This window comes from Zingiber officinale, chromosome 6B, assembly GCF_018446385.1.
Source record: "Zingiber officinale cultivar Zhangliang chromosome 6B, Zo_v1.1, whole genome shotgun sequence".
Taxonomy (NCBI): domain Eukaryota; kingdom Viridiplantae; phylum Streptophyta; class Magnoliopsida; order Zingiberales; family Zingiberaceae; genus Zingiber; species Zingiber officinale.
Genome location: NC_055996.1, coordinates 13,922,501 through 13,928,346, shown reverse-complemented (window position 1 = coordinate 13,928,346; position 5,846 = coordinate 13,922,501). Strand labels below are relative to the sequence as shown.

The 5,846-nt window shown below is 32.3% G+C and overlaps 1 long non-coding RNA gene across 1 annotated transcript; it reads left to right on the top strand.

Moving 5' to 3' along the window:
• The first annotated feature begins 400 nt into the window (after positions 1–400).
• LOC121989955 lies at positions 401–5,311 on the top strand. Its single transcript, XR_006114373.1, has 4 exons — positions 401–558; positions 1,320–1,385; positions 1,819–1,899; positions 5,005–5,311. It is a non-coding gene; the product is annotated as an uncharacterized LOC121989955 (long non-coding RNA).
• Positions 5,312–5,846: the final 535 nt, after the last annotated feature.

Sequence of the window (5,846 nt, the reverse complement as noted above, 5' to 3'; positions counted from 1 at the left end):
AAGAAAACAGGGCTTCAGAAACAGATTTTTAAAACAGAATTAAAATCCGTTTTAAATTATAGTCAATCAAAAACGAATTTAATACGGAATTACTAATCTATTATATTTAAATAAAATATAATATATAAAAAAAATTTTGAGACGGAATTTAAAACAAACTCAATACGAATTTATAAAATAAATATTTATAAACAAAAATATATACAGATTTGAAATAGAATTTAATACGAAATTTTGTTTGTCAACAAATCCGTTTATATATTTTTAAACGGAAATAAATTCTGTTTTTAATTTATATAAATAATAAAGAAATGTATTAAATTATTATTATTTTATTTTATTTTATTTTTACAAAACCCCTAAATATTGCTTACATATTCTCGTTGTCTTCCCTCGCGACATCCCTTCCTCGCCGATTCTGCTTTCTTCTTCTCCTCTTATCTCGCCGACTCCTGCTTACCTATTCTCTTTGTTCTCGTTCGCAACTGCTTTCTCGCTGCTCGTATCTCACCGGCTTCTCTCCTTGCCGACTTCGTCTGTTGCTCTCTCTCAAAAAAGGTAATCCCTAATTTCTTTTTCTTATCTCGCCGCTTTCTTCTTCTCGCCGACTTCATCTGTTGCTCTCCATCTTTTGTATGTATTTATGTTCACTAATGATTTACAGATTTCCTCTTTTAAAACTTCTATCTCTTTCTTAAGAAAATCAATTTCCAGATTTTTGTCTTGCAAAGATAACTCGATTTCTATGAATTCAATTCTGAGTAGCTCTATCTCAACTAGCAATGTTTCCTTTTTCTCCATTATGTTCCAAGCCAAAAATATTTCTCTGCTTGGAAGGTTGACTCTTTATATTTGAATTACTGCATTTCTCTTATGAAGTTTTTTTGCACTGCTTCCTCTTATGAAGTCTTTTTGCAATGCTTCCTCATAGTCCAGCGGCGGATTTATAATTTTTCTGAAAGTGTTTCGAACTAGTTCATGCTTACTTTGTTAAAAGAGGCACTATGAACAATGATAGGTAGTAGGTAATTCTGGAAGAATATCTTCTTCCAAAGTCGGATTGCAGATTTATATTCTTTCAAAATCTCTAGCATTTTTCATTTCTTCTTTCCTCTCTCGTTTTGTTTGTTTGTTATTTTGGGGGAAGAATTTGTTTAGTATATGCATGCTTCATACATTCAGTGAGTTGAAGCAGTTCGATCCAAGTTGCTGTCGAGTGTCGTCAAAGCCTTGCTGATATCTTATTGGAGGTTTTCTAAATTGCCAAATTTTAGTATGTGGATCAGTGGATGTGAATTTGTCTCCTTCCCTTTTTGCAGCAACTACGCCCTCCTCCTTCCTCACTCCGCACTCCGCAACAAGCAAGGAACCTGTATCAAATTCAGGTAACCCTAAACTTTTTTTTCTATTCCACAAAAAAGATGGGGATGTGACCGCTTACATTGCCCGACGAGGTAGCCTCCCGAGCGTGTGACCACCGCATCGCTGCCTTGCGAGGCAACGATGTGGAAGCCTCACGAGGCAGCGCTAGGCAGAGACGTAGTCGCTCGTGAAGTAGTCGTTGCCTTGCAAGGCAGCGAGATAGCCACCTCGCGAGGCTTCCATTTGAGGCATTGCCCACGTTCATTATTTTCAAAGATAGGAAGCCATTTGACCTCTCTGTAAGATATATCTATAATATTTTTAGTCTTTTGTGTTTCTGCCTTTTTCCTAGATGGAGGTGCAAGAGCATGTTTATCCTATTGTAAATGTTATTTGTTATTTGCCATAAATTGTAATAGTAGCACACATGTTTGACTAAGATGCATCCTTTTGTAGTGTTAAGGAAGGAGCTATGGCTGCTAACCCACTTATGGAACACATTAAAGCTGCATTGATAGTGAACCAATAGCTTATCAAGTAAGATTTCTAAGACCAATTTGATCTACTTGTTTAGCGTCCTGCTTGTTGGCTTTGCCTTTTAAGTTTAGTAGATTTTTTTTATGGTTATACTTATCTTTTGATAGTTTCTTGCTTGATTTTAAACAGTTCTAGATAGGTTTTCTTTGTAAGTTATCAGATTCAGGAATTTGATAGAGTGAGTTACTGCAGCAGAGAGCAGTAAAGTTTATATGTAACAAAGGTATGACCTTCTGTTGTGCACCGAGAGTCCAATTTGCCTAGCAATATTGAGCATTGTTACATTAAAATTTTCAAAATTTTGAAGGTTGTGCCAGTTTGCTCTGTTGTCTTTCACCTTGTTTATGCATTTTGATTTGTTGTATCAACAATACTGGTAAATGACATCATCCCATGACCCATATCAAAAATTGTTATGTGGGTATTAAATATATTAATTTCTCTACCTTGAGAAACTTGACTAAACTCAATTACTGTCATTTATGTTATCAGTTTGTTTTCAACAATGAAGTTTTTAGTTGTGAGTTGAACGTCTCATACTTGAAGATCACATATTATGAGGAAAAGCATGTACACTTATAGTTCTAAGTAACTTTTGTAATTGGAGTAGTCCTTTTATGTATTAGATGGTTCAAAAATCTTTTTTTAAATATCTGTCTAGATTTAAGTTGGTTTATTAGTTCAAGCTATATTTTGAACAAAGTTCTTATCGATTTTCTAAGGGAAGGATAATCCAATCACCATAGATACAACATATAATAATTGTTTTCGTTACTTAATATGTGGCCCTCCCAAACCTAAAATCCTGGATCCGCCCCTCCTCATAATAATCAAAAACCTTTGAAGTTTTCACCACATGTATGAACTCGATCATGTTAAAACAATATTAGAAACCTTACTATATATACTGGAGCATGGAGATTATAATATTGCTTATACCATGTGGATCGAGGAGCAAAATAAGCAGTATCATGTGAAAACACTCGTTAACATCCATGCAGTTCATACACAACCTAAGCTAATATTGCATCCTGAATAAGATTATTTGATTTTGATCTTCGTTTTGAACAAAGTGTAATACGATTATTTGGTTCGTAGTGTACTATTGTTTTTGGCAATTTTCTGCAAAGAGTTAAACTTGATTCTGTATTTGATCTTATTGATAAATTGATTCAATTTTTGGCTTTATACCTTTTACTGTTGTTTACTGCTGTTAATAGTGAATATAGATTTTTTCTATCATGAGTTTTTGCTGTACTATTGTTCACAAATGTTTCACTATTGCCTTTAATTATATTGGTTACCGTATAGTTCAAGTGCATGTGCTTATTAGTGTGCATATGTTCTTTGCTATTTGTGTACAACTATGAGAACATCTAATATATGCTTGTGCAAGATGAGATGTTGCATTTGCCTTTGTATATTGCAAATTGTGTTTACTGCAGAAATTGTCTCAAGATGGGATGTTACTGCAGAAGCTACAGAAATCGTACTGCAGAAATTGTGCAAGATATTAGATGCACAATATCTTGCAGAAATGTACATCTCATCTTTGCAGAAATCGTACTGCAGAAATTGGACAAGATATTAGATGCACAATATCTTGCAGAAATGTACATCTCATCTTTGCAGAAATTGTTACTACAGAAATTGTGCAAGATATTAGATGCACAATATCTTGCAGAAATGTACATATCATCTTTGCAGAAATTGTTACTACAGAAATTGTGCAAGATATTAGATGCAGCTTGTGCAAGATGAGATGTTACTGCAGAAATTATGTTACTACTATTGTCTTTGCTGAATTCTGATATTGTTACTGCAGAAATTGTGTTTACATTCTGTTACTGCTATTGCTAATGTTGTTTGTATTATTGCTAGTGTTTACTGCTATTGCTAATCTTGTAGAAATGTTGTTTGCATAGTGTAATATGTACTGCATAATGTTGTTCACTGTAGAAATTTATTGTTCACTCCTATTGTCTTAGCTAAATTTTACAGAAATTTTATTTATTAAATTTTAATTGTTAAGCCTAATCCCTAGCCCAATTTGGCCAAATTGCAAGCTCTTCCTGACTCGATCTCCTTCAGTCAACTACTTTTCTAATCGAGGAGCAATTTAGTTTAAAGGACTAGTAGACTTTTGTATTTGAATTTTTTTTTTGGTGCCCATTTAGCCCGTTCAATTGGGTTTGAGTGGTTTAAATGAGCATGAACTTGTTTGTACGAAATGGTAGATTGTGCATCACAAGTATAGGATGGATTTGCAATTGCAGAAGCAGGTGCAGCTGTTTCATGCCTGTTTGACTTAATCTGATAGATATTGTGATTTTATTGGGCATTGCATTGTTAGAGCATGACTCATGCACTTCCAGACATTTTATTTGTGAAAGATTGAATTGATTATTCTAGAGATTCAACTTGTCTGTGTGAAGCATGTGCTAGATTCATCAACAACTATTTCCAGCTATCACTTGTCTCTATACTTGTTGAATCCTAATATCTGCTTCCTTCACAACTAAATATGTATACAAGCATCCTCCTGGTGTTATCTGACTATTGTATGCCATTCCATTTACTGGCAACAGACCTGTACCTCTAAGTACTTTTCCTGTTGTCATTTTTCTCAACTGTTGTGGCAGGTAGGTTCCTTTCTCTCAAAATGCAAATTGTGATGGCCGGTATGGTTGTCCTTGTATCCTTTTGAACTCCTTTGAGTTTGTATGTTTCGACTAATATGACTCTTGTTGCCACTATATACTTTGCCCAGAAACAAAGCCAAGTTTGACACTCTTTTTAAGGTTGTCACTGTTTTTGTTACATTTGTTGTTGTTTATTGAATTTGACTGCTGTTGTTGTTTACTGTGTTGTTTATTAAATTTTATTTTGTTTACAAAAATTTGTCACATTTGTTATTTTCTACAAAAATTTTATTTGCATAGTGTAATCTGTACTACATAGTGTTTATTGCTGTTCACTGCAGAAATTTGTTGTTCACTTCAGAAATTTTGTATACTTAATTTTATTTGTTGTTTACTATAATTATCTTTTGTTGAACTTTTTCTTGTATTTTCTTTTGCTGAATTTTTTATTTATGTGATGCAGGATGTCAAATAGAGGGACAAAAGATATTGGTTCCAGCAAAGGAAGATCAAGGGGGAGAGGTCGACAAAGAGAAGAAAAACTTATGGAGGAAGGTAGACAAAGAGAAGAAAATCTCAAGGAGATCGTTCATAAGATGATTCAAGAGGCGGGATATACAAATCATTTGTATCCAGGAGGATCTGGTCCCCGTGAGCGTCGTGATAAACGAAATAAAAATTAGATTTAATTAGATAATATGAATATTTGGATGATGTGATATTTTTGGATTAAACATTAATTATTTCAAATATTTTTAATTTATTTGAAATGTGTGATTATTTCTGCTAAAATAATAAGTAGATGAGAAAAAAATATAATATAATAAAAAATTATTGATAAATTTAAATATGAATTTTGTAAATAAATTTATAAACAAATTAAAATTATTTTTGATATGTTATTTGAGACAGATTAATAACAAATTTAAAACAAAATTAGAGATGAAATTTATATACGAATTTATAAACATATTGTAAACAGATTTATAAACAAATTACAATTATATTTAATATATAATTTGTGACAGATTAATGACAGATTTAAAACAAAATTATAAACGAATGTTATATACGGATTTATAAACAAGATTGTAAATGGATTATAAACAGATTAAAATTATATGTGTTATATAATTTGAGACAGACTAATAACGGATTTAAAACAAAATTAGAAACGGAATTTGTTTTCAAAAATAATTTCATTTGGTCAAATTAAAAACAGATATATAAACGATTTTTCAATCCGTTTATGAAATTAGAGACAGAATAGTTCCGTCTCAAAATTAGCTACGGGGCTTTCAATAA